We start from the raw sequence: 23248 nt of genomic DNA on the forward strand, positions 1-23248 counted from the left end.
ATGTCAAACTTCAGCCAATTCAATTCACTCCGCGTGATATCAAGAAATGACTGAAGGCAAAGGCTATGGGTCCTGACAATATTCCGGCAATAGTACTTTGCTCCAGAACATGCCACACCCCTAGCCAAGCTGTTCCAGTTTAGCTACAACACTGGCATCTACCCGGCAATGTGGAAAATTGCCCAGGTATGTCCTGTACACAAAAAGCAGGACAAGTCCAACCCGGCCAATTACCGCCCCATCAGTCTACTCTCAATCATCAGTAAAGTGATGGAAGGTGTCATCAACAGTGCTATCAAGCGGCACTTGCTTAGCAATAACCTGCTCAGTGATGTTCATTTTGGGTTCTGCCAGGGCCACTCAGCTCCTGACCTCATTACAGCCTTGGTTCAAACATGGACAAAAGAACTGAACTCAAGAGGTGAGGTGAGAGTGACTGCCCTTGACATCAAGGCAGCATTTGACCGAGTATGGCATCAAGGAGCCCGAGCAAAACTGGAGTTAATGGGAATCAGGGGGAAAACTCTCTGCTGGTTGGAGTCATACCTAGCGCAAAGGAAGATGGCTGTGGTTGTTGGAGGTCAAACATCTGAGCTCCAGGAGTTCCTCAGGGTAGTGTCCTCGGAGCAACCATCTTCAGCAGCTTCATCAATGACCTTCCTTCTATCATAAGGTCAGAAGTGGGGATGTTCGCTGATGATTGCATAATGTTCAGCACCATTCGCGACTCCCCAAATACTGAAGCAGTCCGTGTAGAAATGCAGCAAGACCTGGACAATATCCAGGCTTGGGCTGATAAGTGGCAAGTTATATTTGTGCCACACTAGTGCCAGGCAATGACCATCTCCAACAAGAGAGAACCTAACCATCTCCCCTTGACATTCAATGGCAAAACCATCGCTGAATCCCCCACTATCAACATCGTAGGGTCTACCATTGACCAAAAACTGAACTGGAGTAGCCATATAAATACCGTAGCTACAAGAGCAGATCAGAGGCTAGGAATCCTGCTGTGAGTAACTCACCTCCTGACTCCGCAAAGCCTGTCCACCATCTACAAGGCACAAGTCAGGAGTATGATGGAATACTCTCCACTTGCCTGGATGGGTGCAGCTCCAACACCACTCAAGAAGCTCGACACCATCCAGAACAAAACAGCCCGGTAATTATAGACCGGTGAGCCTGACGTCAGTGGTAGGGAAGCTGCTGGAGAAGATACTGAGGGATAGGATCTATTCCCATTTGGAAGAAAATGGGCTTATCAGTGATAGGCAACATGCTTTTGTGCAGGGAAGGTCATGTCTTACCAACTTAATAGAATTCTTTGAGGAAGTGACAAAGTTGATTGAAAAGGGAAGGGCTGTAGATGTCATATACATGGACTTCAGTAAGTCATTTGATAAGGTTCCCCATGGTAGGCTGATGGAGAAAGTGAAGTCGCATGGGGTCCAGGGTGTACTAGCTAGATGGATAAAGAACTGGCTGGGCAACAGGAGACAGAGAGTAGCAGTGGAAGGGAGTTTCTCAAAATGGAGACGTGTGACCAGTGGTGTTCCACAGGGATCCGTGCTGGGACCACTGTTGTTTGTGATATACATAAATGATTTGGAGGAAAGTATAGGTGGTCTGAGTAGCAAGTTTGCAGACGACACTAAGATTGGTGGAGTAGCAGATAGTGAAGGGGACTGTCAGAGAATACAGCAGAATATAGATAGATTGGAGAGTTGGGCAGAGAAATGGCAGATGGAGTTCAATCAGGGCAAATGCGAGGTGATGCATTTTGGAAGATCCAATTCAAGAGTGAACTATACAGTAAATGGAAAGGTCCTGGGGAAAATTGATGTACAGAGAGATTTGGGTGTTCAGGTCCATTGTTCCCTGAAGGTGGCAACGCAGGTCAATAGAGTGGTCAAGAAGGCATACGGCATGCTTTCCTTCATCGGACGGGGTATTGAGTACAAGAGTTGGCAGGTCATGTTACAGTTGTATAAGACTTTGGTTCGGCCACATTTGGAATACTGCGTGCAGTTCTGGTCGCCACATTACCAAAAAGATGTAGATGCTCTGGAGATGGTGCAGAGGAGGTTCACCAGGATGTTGCCTGGTATGGAGGGTGCTAGCTATGAAGAGAGGTTGAGTAGATTAGGATTATTTCCATTAGAAAGACGGAGGTTGAGGGGGGACCTGATTGAGGTGTACAAAATCATGAGAGGTATAGACAGGGTGGATAGCAAGAAGCTTTTTCCCAGAGTGGGGGATTCAATTACTAGGGGTCACGAGTTCAAAGTGAGAGGGGAAAGGTTTAGGGGGGATATGCATGGAAAGTTCTTTACGCAGAGGGTGGTGGGTGCCTGGAATGCGTTGCCAGCGGAGGTGGTAGACGCGGGCACGATAGCGTCTTTTAAGATGTATCTGGACAGATAGATGAATGGGCAGGAAGCAAAGAGATACAGACCCTTAGAAAATAGACGACATGTTTAGATAGAGGATCTGGATCGGCGCAGGCGTAGAGGGCCGAAAGGCCTGTTCCTGTGCTGTAATTTTCTTTTTTCTTTGTTCTTTGTTTGATTGGCACACCATTCACAAACATTCACTCCCTGTACCACCGACGCACAGTGGCAGCAGTTTGTACCATCTACAAGATGCACTGCAGCAATGCACCAAGGCTTCTTAGATAGCACCTTCCAAACCCACGACCTCTACCACCTCAAGGGACAAGAGCAGCAGATGCATGGGAACACCACCACCTGCAAGTTCCAGTCCAAGCCACACACCATCCTGACTTGGAACTATATCGCCGTTCCTTCACTGTCGCTGGTCAAAATCCTGGAACTCCCTTCCTAACAGCACTGTGGGTGTAACCTACCTCACATGGACTGCAGCGGTTCAAGAAGGCAGCTCACCACCACCTTCTCAAGGGCAATTAGGGATGGGCAATAAATGCTGGCATAGCCAGTGATGCCCACATCCCATGAATGAATTTTTAAAAATATGAAAAATGAGGTTTTGAGGAGGAAATGGAGACTGCCTCATAGACTTGCAGATGAAGACTAGACAGTTGTTGAACAGATAATGGTACCACCTAAACATCGCCAGGGATTATTAAGGTTAGCATATGACATTCCTTTTGTAGGACATGGGGGATTCGGAAGACTAAATCACGTGTAAGCCAACATTATTACCAGCCAGGCCTTACAAAGGATGTAAAACAATTTTGTGGACATGCCATACATGCCAAATGGTGGGAAATCCATAACCTGCCATAAAACCTGCACCACTAGTTCCCATACCAGTGATTGAGGAACCATTTATCAGGGTGTCAGTAGACTGTGTAGGACCCTTGCCAAAAACAAAAGTGGGACATCAATACATACTTATTATAAGATCATAAGAACTAGGAGCAGGAGTAGGCCGTCCGGCCCCTCGAGCCTGCTCCGCCATTCAATAAGATCATGGCTGATCTTTTCGCGGACTCAGATCCACTTACCCGTGCTCCCACCGTAGCCCTTAATTCCTTTATTGTTCAAAAAGATATCTACCTTAGCTTTAAAGACGTTTACTGAAGAAGCGTCAACTACTTCACTGGACAAGGAATTCCATAGATTAACAACCCTCTGGGTGAAGAAGTTCCTTCTTAATTCAGTCCTAAATCTGCTCCCTCTAATCTTGAGGCTATGCCCTCTTGTCCTAGCTTCACCTGCCAGTGGAAACATCCTCTCTACTTGTATCTTATCTATTCCCTTCATGATTTTATATGTTTCTAGAAGATCCCCCCTCATTCTTCTGAACTCCAATGAATATAATCCCAATCTACTCAGTCTGTCCTCATAAGCCAACCCCCTCAACTCCGGAATCAACCTAGTGAACCTCCTCTGCCCCCTCTCCAGTGCCAGTATATCCTTTCTCAAGTAAGGAGACCAAAACTGCACACAGTACTCCAGGTGCGGCCTCACCAGTACCTTATACAGCTGCAACATAACCTCTCTGCTTTTCAACTCAATCCCTTTAGCAATGAAGGACAAAATTCCATTTGCCTTCCTAATTACTTGCTGTACCTGCAGACCAACCTTCTACGATTCATGCACAAGGACACCTAGGTCCCTCTGCAACTTTTTACCATTCAAGTAATAATCCTTTTTCCTGTTACTCCTACCGAAATGAATGACTTCACATTTATTGACATTGTATTCCATCTGCCAGACCTTTGCCCACTCACTCAATGTATCTATGTTCCTCTGCAAAGTTTCACATTCATCTGCACAATTTGCTCTGCCACTCATCTTAGTGTCATCTGCAAACTTTGACACCCTACACGTGGTCCCCAACTCCAAATCATCTATATAAATTGTAAATAATTGCGGTCCCAACACCGGTCCCTGAGGCACACCACTAGTGACTGATTGCCAACCAGAATTGCACTCATTTATCCCCACTCTCTGCTTCCTGTTAGTCAACCAATCCTCTATCCATGCTAATACTTTACCCCTGACGCCAAGCATCCTTATCTTATGCAGCAGCCTCTTGTGCGGCACCTTGTCGAAGGCCTTTTGGAAATCTAGGTACACCACATCCACTGGGTCCCCATTGTCCACCTTGCTCGTAATGTCATCATAGAATTCCAAAAGATTTGTCAAACATGACCTGCCCTTCATGAACCCATGCTGCGTCTGCCCAACAGGACAATTTCTTTCGAGATGCCCTGCTATTTCTTCCTTGATAATAGACTCAAGCATCTTCCCCACTACAGAGGTTAAGCTAATCGGTCTATAATTCCCCATCTTTTGTCTACCTCCCTTTTTAAACAGTGGCGTCACATCTGCTGTTTTCCAATCAACTGGGACTACCCCAGAGTCCAGCGAATTTTGGAAAATTACCGTCAGTGCACCTGCTATTTCTCCCGCCATCTCTTTTAGTACCCTGGGATGCATCCCATCAGTGCCAGGAGACTTATCAATCCCGAGCTCCATTAGCTTGCCCAACACTACTTCTTCCGTAATAATGATTGTTCCCAGGTCCTCACCTACGTTCCTCTCTTTGTCAATTACTGGCATGTTATTAATGTCCTCCACTGAGAAGACCGATACAAAATACCTGTTCAATGCCTCGGCCATTTCATCATATCCCATAACTAAATTCCCCTTCTCATCCTCTAAAGGACCAACGTTTACTTTCGCCACTCTTTTTCGTTTTATATATTTATAGAAACTTTTGCTATCTGTCTTTATATTCTGTGCTTGTTTTTTCTCATGTTCCATCTTACTTTTCTTTATCGCTCTTGTTGTAGCTTTCTGTTGACCTTTAAAGTTTTCCCAATCTTCTAGTTTCATGCTGCTTTTGGCCACTTTGTATGCCTTCTTTTTCAATTTGATAGCCTCCTTTATTTCCTTCGAGACCCATGGCAGATTACCCCTTTTCTTCCAGTCCTTCCTTTTCACTGGAATATACTTTTGCTGAGCACTTTGAAAAATTGCTTTGAAAGTCCTCCACTGCTCATCAACTGTCCCACCGTAAAATCTTTGTTTCCAGTCCACTTTAGCCAAGTCCTCCCTCATTCTATTGCAGTCCCCCTTGTTCAAGCACAGGACCCTGGTATTGGATTTTATCTTCACACTCTCCATCTGTATTCTAAATTCAACCATACTGTGATCACTCCTTCCAAGAGGATCCCTAACCATGAGGTCATTAATTATTCCTGTCTCATTACACAGTACTAGATCTAGGATAGCTTGCTCCCTCGTCGGTTCCATTACATACTGTTCAAGAAAACTATCACGGATACACTCAACGAATTCCTCCTCAAGGCTACCCTGACTGAGCTGGTTCGACCAATCTACATGTAGATTAAAATCCCCCATGCTAATTGCCGCACCATTTTTATAGGCATTAGTTATTTCTTTGTTTATTGCCCGCCCCAATGTGATGTTATTATTTGATGGCCTATAGACTACGCCTATCAATGACTTTTTCTTCTTAGAGTTTCTAATTTCCACCCAAATGGATTCAACCTCATTCTCCATAGAACCTATATCATCTCTCAGCACCGCCCTGATGTCGTCCTTGAGTATCAGAGCTACACCACCTCCCTTACCTTCCTGTCTGTCCTTCCGAATAGTCTGGTACCCCTGGATATTTAACTCCCAGTCGTGACCAACCTGTAACCATGTCTCCGTAATGGCTACCCAATCATATTCATTCGCGATGATTTGTGCCGTTAACTCATCAACCTTGTTACGAATGCTACGAGCATTCAGGTAAAGTGCCTTTATGCTAGCTTTCTTACCCTCATGATTCCCAACATCTCTAATAATAACTCCTGAGTTATCCTTCCTTTCTGCTTCTTTCATCGTCTGCCTTGAACTTAAACCCTCCTGCACACATGTTAGCCTGCTGCTTACCTTTTTATTTATCATACTCCCTGTCGTTTTCCCTTTCCCTTCCCCCCGAGTCACTAGCTTAAAGTCCTAGAGACCACCCTATTTATCCGTTTCGCTAGAACACTGGTTCCAGATCGGTTCAGGTGGAGACCGTCCCATCGGTACAGATCCCCCCGGTTCCAAAACTGATGCCAATGCCCCATGAAATGGAACCCCCTCTTTCCCACACCGCTCCCTTAGCCATGTGTTTACTTCCCTAATATTCTTATCCCTATGCCAATTTGCACGTGGCTCGGGCAGTAATCCGGAGATTATGACCCTCGAGGACCTGTTCCTTAATTTCGTTCCTAGTGCTTTATAATCCCCAAACAGGTCCTCCATCCTAGCCTTGCCTATGTTGTTAGTCCCAACGTGGACCACAACAACTGGATCCTCCCCCTCCCGCTCCAATATCCTTTCAAGCCGGTCAGAGATGTCCTGCACCCTGGCACCGGGCAGGCAGCACACCATGCGGGACTCCCAATCCGGCTTGCAAAGGATACTATCTATCCCCCTAATTATAGAATCCCCTATAACTACCACTTGTCTTTTTGCTCCCCCCTCTTGAATGGCCTTCTGCACCATGGTGCCATGGTCAGTTGGCTCATCCTCCCCGCAGCCCTTTTCCTCATCCACACAGGGAGCAAGTATCTCATACCTGTTGGATAAGGTCAAAGGCTGAGGCTCCTCCACTCCCGAACTCAGGATCCCCCTACCTGCCTCACTTGCAATCACACCCTGTTGTCCCTGATCACTAACTGAATTTGAATTACTTAATCTAGCAGGTGTGACTGCCTCCTGAAACAAAACATCCAGGTAACACATCCCCCTCCCGGATGTGCCGCAGTGTTTGAAGCTCAGATTCCAGATCATCAACTCTGAGCCGGAGTTCTTCCAGCAACCAACACTTGCTGCAGATGTGGTCCCTGCTGTTCACAATGGGGACAGCCAGCTCCCACATCATCCAGCTACAGCACATCACCTGCCCAGCCATCTCTACTTAGTTAATTACTTTATTACTTTATATAAATTTATGAATTAAATACTTTGATACTTCTCTGCTATGGTCTTTTTCAAATAACCAATAGATAAATCAAAAAAGTAAGAAAAAAAAGAAAGTAAATTTTTAACCAATCACACGATACAGAAGAAATAAAAAAAGCTTACCTTATCAGCACACCAGAGTCCTTTTTTTTTGGTTCGAGGAGGAGGACGGGTGGGAGACACTACATGTGTAGTGTCATAGTATCATAGATATGGCTATTCAATTCCCAGAGGCGTTTCCTTTGAGGACAATTACTGCTAAAATAGTAGTAGAAAAGTTAACCTAATTCTTTCTGTTACGACCAGGTGAGAAATATGTCTAGGGTTCCCTTTCAGCCTTCACCTGGTCTTACTGTAACACGGTTTAATTTTAAACACACCATGTTTTTATTTCCCCCTTGGTGAATCCTTTTTCACCGCTTTCCAATTATAAGCAAAGAAACCAGCACACACATAGGTTTTCTTAGGTTTAAAGAAGGAAGATGGAAATTTATTAAACTTACACTTAAACTCTAATTCGGTCAACACCTACGGATACAGGATGCACCCACGCTAGCATACATATATGATACACACATGCAGATAGAGACAGAAAAGAGCAGAAGAAAATAAAGTGGAAAAGTTTGAGGCAATATCTGAAAAGTGTTTTTTTGTTTCTGTGCTTCGAGCTCGCTGTAGAGTCTTTGATTGTAGGTAGGTCTTGCATTTTGTTGGGGCCCAGTATTCTTCTTAAACCTTGTTCAATGTAGGAGACTGTTCTCTCTTGGTTCATGTGTCTTCAGTGGGTTTTGGAGTTCCATTAGAAAGAGATGGGAGCAGGCAGACAGACAGGAGGTCTTCTTCAGTCCAGGAGCATTCTGTTTTCTGCCAGTTCAAACACTGTCTCTCCAATTTAACACTCTTAGTTCAAACTCTGCAACAGTCAGTTAGTCATTTGACTCGCTAGTTTGACCACGTATGTTTGTGGATTGAATTGGAGCAGGGAGTAGCTCCTTTGTCTACAAGCACTGTCTGTTAATATGTAAATGTGTCTTTCCAGCCAGGGGCCTCGCAACCCCTTGTCACAGGTCTTCTCTTCTTCCCAGCAACAATTTGAAATTCAATGTCCATGTGGTGAAATCAAGGTGCCTCATTCTTGGCAGTTGGGGGCCTGCATGACATTTACGAGATATGGATTGCCACTTGAAGTTCAATCGGATCAAGGATCTAATTTCATGTCTAAAAGTCATGGGCAATTTGGGTATCAGACAATTGAAATCTTCAGAAAATCACACAAACAAGTGTCACGGAACGGTTTTTTCTCCTCTGTTTAAAACAGAGACTCTGTTTTCAAACAGTGTGCCTTTAAACTGAGCACAGTGTGCCAGCAGCTGCACCTGTTTCCTAGGCCACAGCAGGAGAGAGAGAAGGTTACATGGTTAACTATAACTTTTAACTGTGGATAAAAACTGGTTTCAACCAGTTTGAACTAGAGACCAGTGAAGCGTACTCTACTGAAAGGAAGAATCCCTCTCTCTTAGCAGAAAAATCTACATTTATCTTCAGACTCTCTATTGCCCTAGGAGAGAAAAAAACCTCAGTCACAGGGAGCTTTAGAAAGGAACTACCACACTCTCAAGACAATGATTAGAACATACTGTAACGAATATCTGTATGACTGGAATAAAGGACTAGACTTTCTTTTATTTGCCACCAGAGACTCACCAAATGAGTCTTCAGGCTTCAGTCGTTTAGAATTGGTTTATGGACATGAAGTGAAAGGTCCTCTAAAACTCATAAAAGACAGGTTCTTAGAACAAAGGAATGAATCTTCGATACTGGACTATGTATCTGTATTCCGGGAAAGGCTCACAGAAGCTTGTGGTGTGGCTCAGGAACACCTTAAAGCATCCCAAGCCAATATGAAAAAATGGGCAGACAAGAATGCAAAGACCCATTATTTTCAACCAGGGGATGAAGTCTTGTTGATGTTACCATTACAGGGGGAACCATTAAAAGCACCGTTCGGTGGTCCATATAAAGTGATTAAAAGAGTGGGTAAGGTAGAATAGTTGATTGACAGCCCTGATCACCAGATGAAGAACCAGTTGTGTCACATCAATATGTTAAAGCAATATTATCGCATGGAGGATGATAAGCCAGCACAGTTATGTCAGGTAATCGGGACTGTTGAGAAGGAAAAGGATAGTGAGGATGAGGCAGAAGCAGGCCTAGGAAATTCTCAGATTGAACCTGCAACTTAGATTAGCGAATACAGAATGGCTAGGAAAATTGGACAACATGCTTTTGCACTTAGAGGCAAAACAACATGAAGACCTAACCAGGCTTTTCATAACATTTAGAAGAGTCAGTAGGGATAAGCCAGGATGTACAACCTTAGCCACACATGATGTGGATATAGGGGAATCTGTTCCTTTAAAGCAACATCCTTACCGCTTAAGTCCGGACAAACAGGCCCAAGTAAAAGCAGAAATCTAATCCATGCTGGAAAACGACTTGATCGAACCTAGTCAAAGCAGCTGGAGTTCACAAATAGTTCTAGTACCTAAACCTGATGGGTCAACCCGGTTTTGTATAGACTATAGAAAAGTCAATGTGGCAATGAAGGTAGAGTCCTACCTCATTCCGCGTTTAGAAGACTGCATTGACAGGGTGGGTAGTGCTCAGTTTATTACCAAGATTGACTTGTTAAAGGGATACTGGCAAGTTCCTTTGACTCTTCGAGCCAAAGAGATATCAGCTTTTGTATCACCCAACGGTCTTTATCAGTGCCGGGTGATGCCATTCGGGTTCAAAAATGCCTCAGCCACTTTTCAATGAATCAGGTGGTAGCCAGTGAATCCAACTGTGTAGTGTATCTCAGTGATGTACTAATATGCAGTAACACTTGGAAAGAACACTTAAACCAGCTGAAAGTTCAGTTTAAAAAAACTGCAAGCAGTGGACTTAGTGATAAATCTGGAAAAAGCGAATTCAGAAAGGCAAGAGTAACTTAACTCAGACACATAATAGGGCAAGGACAGGTATTGCCAAAAACTGCAAAGTACAAGCCTTAATGGAGTTCCCTATCCTTAAATCTAAACATGGGGTAATGAGGTTTTTAGGGATGTGTGGTTTTTACAGGAAATTTGTACAGAATTTTAGTACTGTGGCTGCTCCATTAACTGATTTGCTACAAAAAAAAAACAAAGTAGCTTGGTCAGATGAATGCCAGGCTGCTTTTGAAAAGCAAAAGGCAATCTTAACTAATGAACCAGTGTTGGCTGCTCCAAATTTTGCAAAACCCTTTAAAATAGCAATCAATTCTAGTGACCTGGGGGTTGGTGCAGTCCTATTGCAGGATGACAAATTGGGATAGAGAAGCCAGTTGGGTACTTTTCAAGAAAACTAAATTGCCATCAAAAAAAGTACTCCACTGTGGAAAAAGAAACATTCAGACTTTAGCTGGCTCTCAAACATTTTGAGTTATATGTTCACCAAGACTATAAAGAAACACTAATATACACTGACCATAACCCATTGATGTTTGTGGAAAATTTTAAAATTGAAATGTGAGAAAATTTTGATAGAATTTGTTGTTACAGCCTTATCATTTGAAAATTGTATGTATTTTGGGGAAAAACAATGTTATTGCCGACGCTTTGTCACAAATTTAACCATGTTAAATTACATGAATAGTGATGGTACAAAGAAAATTCTGTAAATTATCAATAGAGTGAATGGGGTCATGAATATAAAAAAATGCTTGGAGTGTTTTTTTCAGTTACTATTTTTTGCATTGTAATGAAACGCATTTTAAGAATGGCATTTCATTTCACCAACAGCAGAGGTGTCACGGAACAGTTTTTCTCCTCTGTTTAAAACAGTGTGCCTTTAAGACTGAGCACAGTGCGCCAGCAGCTGCACCCATTTCCTAGGCCATGGCAGGAGAGAGAGAAGGTCACATGGTATACTGTAACTTTTAACTGTGGATAAAGACTGGTTTCAACCAGTTTGAACTGGAGACCAGCAAAGTGTGCTTCACTGAAAGGAAGGATGCCTCTCTCTTCGCAGGAAAATCTACATTTATCTTCAGGCTCTGTATTGCCTAAGGAGAGAAAAAAAACTGGAAAAAAAGAACATTTGACTTCAAAAGAGACTCTGTCATTTGTTTGTGTTTGCTGGAATTCTCAGTAAAGTTTCTACTGAAAAACTACCAATTTTAGAATCCAAATAGAACTGTGGCTATACTTCTTGTTAAAAGAACTGTGTGATGCAGGCTGCAACTAAAGTGTTTCAAATGCCTATCTATTAAAAGACTGTTTTGTCAAATTCGCCTGGAGACTTTGAGTGGCATCTGATTGTTTTAATCTGGGACACCTCACCAACCAGGAATGTAACTCACCAGGATTCACAACGCAGCTAATTATTTGATTTCTAAGAAATACTATTTTTAAATGTGTGCTTGGGGAAGCTTAGGTTAAATAAGAAGTTATTAGGTCTTTAGACATAGGTATATCTTAATAATTAAGATTTAGTTTATTAATAAATAGTTAATTTGTTGTTGTCTGAAGATACCTGGTTTGGTGTATTTTATTCTGGGAGTTAATAAAGTGTTTAATTTGGCTAATTTCAGTGAGAAAATTTTAATAATATGTTGCGATCTGTGGAGTACTGGGACTGAATTGACAATGCATTGCTCCGGCCTCAATCATAACACAAGCTGTACACCAGATCAAATAACAGTTGTGAGTAAGTTGCATAAATCACTACTCTGAGCCCGAGAACACCACCCAGCTAGTCATGGCTGTGAGCCCGGTTGGCTGAGGTGCAGTTCACGTGTGGAAAGAAATCGTCGCAAGGGCAAGCAGATCATTAACATTGATAGAACAATAATATTCGCAAACGCAGAGAGAGAAGCGCTCTCAATCACATGGAGCATTCTTCACTTTCATCTCCACTTGTATGGAAATGAGTATGAAATGATAATCAAACACAGGCCATTAGTGAGCACATTCGACAATCTGCAGCCATCCACTTGAATACAGTGTTGGATATTCAAGCTACAAGAATACGAGTTCTGTGTTAACTATCAGCCGGGCAAGCTTAACCAGTGGACTAACTTTCATGTCATCCCTTGCTGACAATCAGTCCTAACAGTCGCAAAGAACAGACTGCTGAACAACATCTCAACATCTAAAAGTAACTGACCTCAAAATGGCAGCAAAACAGGATGAAATGTTGCAGCTATATATGACAGCTATAGAATCACAAAACTGGAAAGATGGGATTTAGAAAGCATCTACAAATGAAGTCGCTCATATGCTACAAGGTCTTCACAATGTTCGAAATGAGCTCAAAGCTGCACCCACTTCTGGTCTCCTGTTACGCGGCAACTGCATTGTCGTTCCGCAGTCATTGAGAGAATGTGTTGTAGAAATAGCACATGAGGGTCACCAGGGAATTATCAAAACCAAACAACTTCTTTGGGAAAAGGTATGGTTCCTGGGAATTGACTGCATGGTGGAATACAAAATCAACCAGTGTTTGTCATGTCAAGCAACCATAATGTCAAATTTTCATGAGTCACACATGTCTGAGCTGCCTACACACCCATGGACTTAAGTTAGTGTAGACGTCACAGACCTGCCCATTGACGGGCACTTGCTTGTTGTCACTGACAGTGACAGCAGATTCCTATTTGTAGAAATAGTTATGTCCAACTCAGCAAAGGGAGTTGTCCCAAAGCCTGACCAGATTTTCGCTTTGTTTGAAGTCCCTCAAATGATGAGAAGCAATAATGGACATACAACAGCGATGAGTTCAGTAAATCCACAAACTACCCGCACTTCAATCACTGAAAAAAATCACTCTCTGCTGGCCAAGAGCTAATGGAGAAGTTGAGAGATTCATGCATACTTTGAAAAAAGTGATCCGTACAGCTACTACTGACAGCAAGTCTTGGAAGCAGGAGTGTATCGTTTTCTTCACAATTACAGAGCAACTCCACACTGGAAAACTTCAAGCTACACTAATTTTCGCACATCCTATGTGCACCCATCTCCCCGAGCTACCCCGTGGTGCTTTTGTTCAACACGTACACGAGTGTGATCGAGGACAGAAAGATCGCATGAATCAAACGCAGAGCGAAACATAAAATTCAGAACTAAACTGCTAAAGCCAGGAGTCCAAGTGTTTGTAAAATATGATGGTTATGTTGGGAAGGAAGAAACCCCCATGACATCCATCCATTTGTTGTGACCAACGCAAAAGGATCACTGAAACATGTCATTCTTCAAAGTGTTGCAAACACCATCCACAAGCATTGCGTCCGATCTCGACAGCGACACTTCAGATAAAGCACATGAGATAAATGAGATGACACCCGATGTCACAAGTTAATATCCTAGTCGTGAGCGGAAACGTCTGCCATACTTAAGTGATTATGTTACAAACTGAATTAATGTCCAGAACAATGTAAGCAAACCAGTGAACCTCTCATTTACCAAGAAAGGGAAGGATGTGGTATATTGTTCATTTATTGTTCGTTTGATATATAGTGTATTGTTCATTTGAGGCCACTGTATATGCTTGGTAGCACGCGCAGTGTGCCACTAGAGGGAGTTGACAATAACGTTTCAGTTTACGGCAGTGATCCAAGAGGAAGTGCCATGAGTTTCTTCCAGAGGTTTACAATAGCAGATCTACAATGTGTGATCTTGCACATATCAAGATTTGTGGAGGTGCCCTCTTATCAAGGTCTCTCCTGGAAAAAAGTCATTCTACTTTTATTCATTCTTCCATAGGATGGGGGCATCACTGACAACACCAACTTTTGCTGCCCATCCCTAATTGCTCTTGACAACTGAGTGACTTGCTAGGCCATTTCAGAGGGCAGTTAAGAGTCAACCACATTGCTGTGGGACTGGAGTCACATATAGGCCAGACCAGGTAAAGACAGCAGGTTTCCTTCCCTAAAGGGCATTAGTGAACCAGATGGGTTCTTACAACAATCAATGGCAGCTTCCGGGCACCATTATTGAGACTAGCTTTCAATTCAATTATTAACTAATTGAATTTTTAATTCGTTGAATTTAAATTCCAGCAGCTGCTGTGGTGGAATTTGAACACATGTCCCCAAGGCATTAACCTTGGCCTTTGGATTAGTAGTTCAGTGATATTATCATGATGCCATTGGCTCCCCGTGGTGACCACAGAGCCAACTATGGAACTGTAAGGGACACAGAAGGTCCATGACCTCTATCTGTGGCTAATGCTGAAGGATTGATATAAGTGACAGAGCTCTCCAAGGCTGCAGTTGCTGTGGGCTAAATGCTTTGAGTTTATATCTACTGTCACTAGTGCAGGGCAATTTCATGGCACAGAATGATGTAGCTATCATTGTGCTATTCCACACATGCCACTTGCAGAAGGCATTTACTGAAGAAACCTGCTGATCTGTGTGAGCATAGAACAGCAAGGAGTATGAGCACTTGGAATCCTCCCCTATATAGCCATTTTCTAAGTAAGTTGGGGCTGCCCATAAACTGTATCTTGGATTCTAGCTCTAGAGCTTTAAAACAACTTGAATTTCTATAGCACTTTTCACCAGCTCAGGACAACCCAAAGTGTTTTACAACCAATGAAGTACTGTTGCAGTTTAGGAAATGTGGCAGCCAATTTGCACACAGCAAGCTTTCACAAACAGTAATGCAACAAATGACTGTTTTACTGGTCTCCATAACATGCCACTGGTGGTGCTATGTGCACAATGGCACACTGATTCTTCTAGTACATTTTCTCTTCCATTGAGTTGTGGCATGTATGGTGTAACTATAGTAACTGCTATTTTCAATGTTGATACCTTTGCTGTTGTACTCCTGTTAATGTAGACTAATTGATAGAGATTGACTGCTATGATTAGTCAACAACTCCATTATTGTTATATCATGTGACTACCATGATGGTAGATGGCGAACTGGATGGACTTTGGTCTTTTCCTGTCCAGCAATTCCTATGTCCTGTGCTTCTACTTCAAAGCAATATAGACTCTAAGTCACTCACTGTCTTCTGTACCTCCTCCTGCAGTCCCATGACTTTAACGTCTCATTAAAATGGTTGAAAAATATGTTGTTTTTTCCAAAGGGTTTTCAGTCTCAATTTTTTTTTCTTTTTGTAACTGTGTTTAATTATTATCCTAAGTTGTGCATATCTGTCAGCTGCCATCCTTAATAATTTCTGGTAATCTATGTGCTTGTGTTCCCACCTTTAAACCACCTTGATTCATAGTTTGCCCTATCTGTTGACTTAATCATTATATGGTTATTACTGCGGAATTGTGATGAGGTGTCAGCCATGGCTCAGTTGGTAGCTCTCTGGCCCTAAATCAAGTGGTTATGGGCTCAAGGTCCACTCCAGAGAATTGAACACAAATATTGAGGCTGACACTCCCATACAATACTGAAGGAGTGCTGCACTGTCGGAAATACTATCGTTCAGATGAGACGTTAAACCGAGGCCCCATCTGCTCTCGGGTGGATTTAGACAATGCCATTACACAATTCTGAAGAAGAGTAGGGGAATTCTCACCAGTGTCCTGACCAACATTTATCCCTCAACCAACATCACTAAAACAGATTATCTGGTCAATATAGGAACAGATGGACAAATGAAATAGGAGCAGGAGTGAATCAGATGGCCCCTTGAGCCTGCTCTGCCATGCAATGTGATTGTGGCTGATCTTCTGCCTCAACTCCTCTTTCCTGCCCACTCGCCATATTCCTTGATTCCCTGGGAGATGAAAGATCTGTCTATCTCAGCCTTCAACGATGGAGCATTCACAACTCTCTGCAGTAGAAAATTCCAAAGTATCACAACCCTTTGAATGAAGAAATTACTCCTTATCTCAGTCGTAAATAATCGACCCTTTATCCTAAGATTGTGCCCCTGTGTTCTGGAATCTCTAGCCAGGGGAAGCAACCTCTCAGTGTCTACCTTGTCAAGCCGCTTCAGAATCTTGTATTTTTCAATGATATCACCCCTAATTCTTCTAAACTTCAGAGTGTATAGGCTTAATTTACTCAGCCTCTCATCATAGGACAACCCTCTCATCCCAGGGACCAATCTAGAGAACCTTCACTGTACTGCCTCCAATACAAGTATGTCTTTCCTTTAATATGGAGACCGAAACCGCACACAGTCTTCCAGGTGTGGTCTCACAAAGCCCTGTACAATTGTAATAAGACTTCCTTATTCTTGTACTTGAATCCCCTTGTAATAAAGGCCAACATGCCACTTATTTTCCTAATTGCTTGCGAAATCCACATGCTAACTTCCTGTGTTCCTTTTACAAGCACACCCAAGTTTCTCTGAACATCAACATTTTGAACTTTTACACTTTTTAAAAACATTCTGTTTTCCTATTCTTACTACTAATATGAATAACCTCACACTTCTCCACATTATACTCCATCTGCCACGTTGTTTCCCACTCATTTAATCCATTTATATCTCTTTGCAGCCTCTTGGTGTCCTCCTCATGGTTTACATTCCCACCAAGCTTCGTATCATTAGCAAACTTGGATACATTACTCTCTGTCTCTTTGTCTAAGTCATTAATATAGATTGTAAATAGCTGAGGCCCAAGCACTGATCGTTGTGGCAATCCATGAGTTACAGCTTGAAAATGCCTTGTTTATCCCAACTCTCTGCTTCCTGTTTGTTAACCAATCCTCTATCCATGCTAATATATAACCCTCAACTCTATGGGCCCTTATCCTGCGTATTAACATTTTTGAGTGGCATCTTATCGAATGCCTTTTGGTAATCCAAGTGTACAAGTACTGATTCCCCTTTATCTACCCTACTAGATACATCCTCAAAAAACTCTAATATATTTGTCAAGCACGATTTCCTTTTCATGAAGCCATGTTTACTTTGTTTAGATATGCTATGATTTTCTAAGTGCATTGTTAACACTTCCTTAATAATAGATTCCAGATTTTTTCCCAATGACTGATGTCAGGCTAACTGGTCTGTTGTTCCCTGCTTTCTCTCTCCCTCCTTTCTTGAATAACGGTGTTACATTTTCCAACTTTCAATCCTCTCAGACAATTCTAGAGTCTAGGGAATTTTGGAAAATTATAACCAGTGCATCCACTATCTCTGCAGTTACTTATTTTAGAACCCCAGGATATAGGCCATCAGGTCCTGGAGATTTGTCACATTTACTCTATTAAATTTCTCCAATACATTTTTCTTTGCAGATATCCTTTATCTTAAGTTCCACACTTTTTTTTTGCTTCATGGGATTTAAGCATCGCTAGCAAGGCCAGCATTTGTTGCTCATCCCTAACTGCTCTTGAGAAGGTGGTGGTGAGTCACCTTCTTGAACTTCTGCAGTCCATCTAGTGTAGATACACCCACAGTGCTTTAAGGAAGGGAATTCCAGGTTTTTGACCCAGTGACAGTGAAGGAATGGCAATATAGGCCAAAGTCAGGATGGTGTGTGACTTGGAGGGAACCTTGCGGGTGGTGGTGTTTCCATGCATCTGCTGCCCTTGTCCATCCAGGTGCTAGAGGTCACAGATTTGGAAGATGCTGTTGAAGAAGGCTTGGCGAGTTGCTGCAGCGCATCTTGTAGATGGTACACGCTGCTGCCACTGTGTACCATTGGTAGAGGGAGTGAAGGTATAAAGTGGTGGGTGAGTTGCCAATCAAGTGGGCTGCTTTGTCCTGAATGGTGTCAAGCTTCTTGAGTGTTGTTGGAGCTACATTCATCCACATTCCATCATGCTCCTGACTTGTGCCTTGTAGATGGTGGCCAGGCATTGGGGAATCAGGAGGTGATTTACTCGCCACAGTATTCCCAGCCTCTAACCTGCTCTTGTAGCCACAGTACTTATATGGCTGGTCCAGTTAAGTTTCTGGTCAATGGTAACACCCAGGATGTTGATGGTGGGGGATTCAGTGATGGTAATGCCATTGAATGTCAAGGGGAGATGGTTGGATTCTCTCTTGTTGGAGATGGTCATTGCCTGCCACTTGTCTGGTGTGAAGGTAACTTGTCTCTTATCAGCCCAAGACTGGATGTTGTCCAAGTCTTTTTGCATGTGAACAAAGTATCTGAGGAGTTGCGAATCTGATTGAACATGGTGCAATCATCATCAAACATTCCTACTTCTGACCTTATGATGGAGAGAAGGCCACTGATGAAGCAGCTGAAAATTATTGGGCCTAACACATTAGCCTGAGGAACTCCTGCAGTGATTTCCTGGGGCTTAGATGATTGGCACGCAACAACTACAGCCATATTCCTTTGTGCTAGGTATGACTCCTACCAGCGGAGAGTTCTCCCCTGATTCCCATTGACTCTAGTTTTGCTAGGGCTCTTTGATGCCACACTCGGTCAAATGCTGCCTTGAAGTCAAGGGCAATCACACTCACCTCACCTCTGGAATTGAACTCTCCTGTCCATGTTTGGGCCAATGCTGTAATGAGGTCTGGATCCTTGTTAAGGAAACGCAATATGCCAGATGAGGAATTTTTAAATCATCGGTGGAAAACTTACAGTAAACTTTTGATGGGAAGTTTTTAAAAAATCGGCAGCCAAGATCGCTGCCACAATTTGCATCTGAAACACCTTTCCATATTTGAAAGATCCACCCGGAGCCAGAGGTTTGAGCAGCATGGACCCAGGACAATGGCTTGCTCTAACTGATAGAATTATCTAAGATGGCTTCATTAGCACAGCAGTCAAGGCAATGCTAACATATTGACTTTGAAACAGCAAACCCCCTCAAGTGTAGATTGTCATTATGGGGCCTGTGGAGCCAATTCCTAACCTTGAATTTCATTAGAAGCTTCCATAAAACCTGAAGCAGCCATGTGACTGACTGTGCGTCTCAGGTAAGCTGTTTTTTAACCCTTGAACAAAGAGACAAGCAGTAACTCAGACTGTGCAGCAGGAAAAGACTGCTTGCCTCCCTTTCTCTCTCTCTCTCTCCAGATAATACAAGTTTGAAAACCGTCTGTAACTGGCAACCCCACCAAGGCAACAGATAGCTGTATTCAGAGACCAGGAGAAGAGAACCGACTACAAGTCTGCCTCCAAGAAAGCCTTGAGCCAGGCGGGCCAACCACAAAGTGCACTTTGACCTGCCGAGGACTTCAAGAATACAGCTTCAGCCGGAAGACTACTGGATCATCCACTTCACAGACTGTGTATTTAAATGCCATTTATTCTGGACTCTAATCCAATGCCCAAATCTATTTTTCCCTCTGTAATCTATTTGTGTGCGTGTGTGATTCTCATGTGTATGTGTAGTTTTTTTTAAATTAATTTTAAATCAGGGTTACATTAAGTATAATAAACTTGCCTCTTCCCTGTTTAAACTCAAGAAAACCTGTCCGACTGGTTCTTTCATGATCACAATAAAGGAAAAAGGTAAAACACTCACAGTGGTGGTGAGCACAACCACTGCTTAAAAGGAATAAAACCTGTTGCGGTCAAATAAGAGGAAGAGCAAGAGGGGAGCACTGAGAACCCCTCCTCACTTGGCCGTAACAAGCAGTGTCCCTGGCAGAACCCAAACTGAGCATCAGTGAGCAGGTTGTTTTCGCACTGTCGGCGACACTTTCCATCACTTTGTTGATGATTGAGAGTGGAATGATAGGCGGTAATTGGCTCAATTGGATTTGTCCTGCTTTTTGTGGACCAGACTTATCTGGGCAATTTTACAAACATAAGAATTAGGAGCAGGAGTAGGCCACTCAGCCCCTCGAGATTGCTTCGCCATTCAACAAGATCATGGCTGATCAGATTGTAACCTCAACTCCACATCCCGCCCACCCCCGATAACCTTTCACCCCCTTGCTTATCAAGAATCTATCTACCTCTGCCTTCAAAATATTCAAAGACTTTGCTTCCACTGTCTTTTGAGGAAGAGAGTTCCAAAGACTCACAACCCTCTGAGAGAAAAAATGTTTCCTCATCTCTGTCTTAAATGGGCGACCCCTTATTTTAAACAGTAACCCCTAGTTCTAGATCCTCCATCAAGGGGAAACATCCTTTCCACATCCACCCCTCAGAATCTTGTATGTTTCAATCAAGTTACCTCTTCTAAGCTCCAGCAGATACAAGCCTAGCCTGTCCAACCTTTCCTCATTAGACAACTCGCCCATTCCAGGTATTAGTCTAGGTAAACCTTCTCTGAACTGCTTCTGAGGCATTTACATCCTTTCTTAAATCAGGAAACCAATACTGTACACAGTACTCCAGATGTGGTCTCACCAATGCCCTGTATAACTGAAGCATAGCCTCCCTACGTTTGTATTCAATTCCCCTCACAATAAACGATAACATTCTATTAGATTTCCTAATTACATGCTATACCTGCATACCACATTGTTGGGTAGATGCCAGGTTTGTAGCTGTGTTGGAACAGCTTGTCTAAGAGCACTGCTGGTTCTGCAGCACAGCTGTTCAGTACTACAGCCAGGATGTTGTCAGGACCCATAGCCTTTGCTGTATCCAGCACCTTTAGCTGTTTCGTGATATCACGTGGAGTGAATCGAGTTGGCTGGAGACTGGCATCTGTGATACTGCGGACTTCAGGAGGAGGCCGAGATGGATCATCCTCTCAGCACTTCAGGTGATGGTTGCAAATACTTCAGTCTTGTCTTTTGCACTGATGTGATGTGATCCCCCATCATTGTGGATGGGGATATTTGTGGAGCATCCTCCTCCTGTTCATTGTTTAATTGTCCAGCACCATTCATGACTGGATATGGAAGGACAGCAGAGCTTTGATCTGATCTGTTGCTTGTGGGATTGCTTAGCACTGTCTATCACATGCTGCTTCCTCAGGGCATGCATGTAGCTCTCCTTGTTAGGTATGCCTGGTGCTGCTCCTGGCATACTCTCCTGCACTTTTCATTGAACTAGGCTTGGCCTCCTGGCTTGATGGTAATGGTAGAGTGAGGGATATGTCGGGCCATGAGGTTACAGATTGTAGTTGAATACAATTCTGCTGCTGCTGATGGTCCACTGTACAGCTACTAGATCTGTTCTGAATCTATCCGATTTAGCATGGTGGTAGTGCCACACAACACAATGGATGGTATCCTCCGTATGAAGTCAGGCCTTTGTCTTCACAAGGACTGTGCGGTAATCACTCCTACTAATACTGTCATGGACAGATGCATCTGTGACGGATAGGTTTTTGAGGGTGAGGTAAAGCAGGTTTTTACCTCTTTTTGGTTCTCTCACCCCCTACTGTAGGCCCAGTCTTCAGGACTTGGCTAGCTCAATCAGTAGTCATGCTTCCAAGCTGCTCTTGGTGATGGGCATTGAAGTCCCACACTCGGAGTATATTCTGTGCCCTTACCACCCTCAGTACTTCTTCCAAGTAAAGTTCAACATGGAGATTCTTCAGCTGAGAGAGGGCGATAGGTAGTAATCATTAAGAGGTTTTCTTGCCCATGTTTGACCTGAAACCATGAGACTTCATGGGGTCTGGAGTCAATTTTGAGGACTCCCAGGGCAACCCCCTCCTGACTGACTCCTTGATTTCCCTTTATTTCTGGTACCTAATTTGTGTCTTCTACTGTAAATACAGTCTCAAAATATTTGTTCAACATCTCTGCCATTTCCTCATTCCCCATGATAACTTCCCCTGTCTCTGCCTCTAAGGGACCAATGTGTACTTTAGCTACTCTCTTACTTTTCTAAAACTTGTAAAAGCTCTTACAATATGTCTTTATATTTCTGGTTAGTTTACTCTCATTCTAGTTTTTCTTTTTTTTTTAGCAATTTTTGGTCACCCTTTGTTGGTTTCTAAAACACTCCCAATCCTCAGGCTTACTACTATTCTTTGCAACATTATAAGCCCCCTTTTTAAAAATCTAATATAATCCTTAACTTCCCTGGTAAGGCACAGATGAATCTTTCTCACTGAGTTTTTTTTAATGGAATGTATTTGTGCTGAACATTTTCAATTGTTTCTTTAAATATTTCCCACTATTTATTTACCACCATACATTTTAGTATATTTACCCAGTCAACTTTAGTCAGTTCTTTCCTCATACCAGTTTAATTGACTTTGTTTAAGTTTAAGATTCTTCTTTAGGACTGGAGTATATAAGCTTAATATGAAATTTGCATTGTTGTTTGTGGGACCTTGCTGTATGCCAATTGGCTGCTATATTTTCTACATCACAACAGTGACTACACGTCAACAAAAGTACTTCATTGACTGTAAAGCACTTGAGGACATACTGAAGCTGTGAAAGGTACTATATAAATGTAAGGATTTATTTCTAATGTTCTTTCTAATCACTTTGTGGAAACAAATGATAATCAACATTCTTGTTTTTTTGCCCATCATTCCTAGAAAACAGGAACCGCTATTCTACTGATTTGACAATTGATGTGATTAACATAAATCATGCTGCCAATACAGCAAAGAAACATAAATGAAATGTGACTATAATAATATATAGTATACAACCTTGTACATACAGAAAATCTTCCAATGCATAATAGATTGACTCAGAGGGTCAAATCCAGTCTGTGTGTTTCACAAAGTGCAATTAGTTTTGGAAGAATCCTGGAATATTTGCAAATTAGAGGGAATCTAATGATTTTCATTGAAATATTTGGAGACAAATCAACATGTTCCAAGACCTTTTAGGTCTTGGCAGAAAATGTATTCAGTGAAACATGTACTGCCCTTCCTAGGCCCATCAGACATAAGCATTTCTTGCTCATCCTATATTGCCAGTACCAAAACCTATAATACATCTCAAATACT

The sequence above is a fragment of the Heterodontus francisci genome, chromosome 3, assembly GCF_036365525.1.
Source record: "Heterodontus francisci isolate sHetFra1 chromosome 3, sHetFra1.hap1, whole genome shotgun sequence".
Classification (NCBI taxonomy): domain Eukaryota; kingdom Metazoa; phylum Chordata; class Chondrichthyes; order Heterodontiformes; family Heterodontidae; genus Heterodontus; species Heterodontus francisci.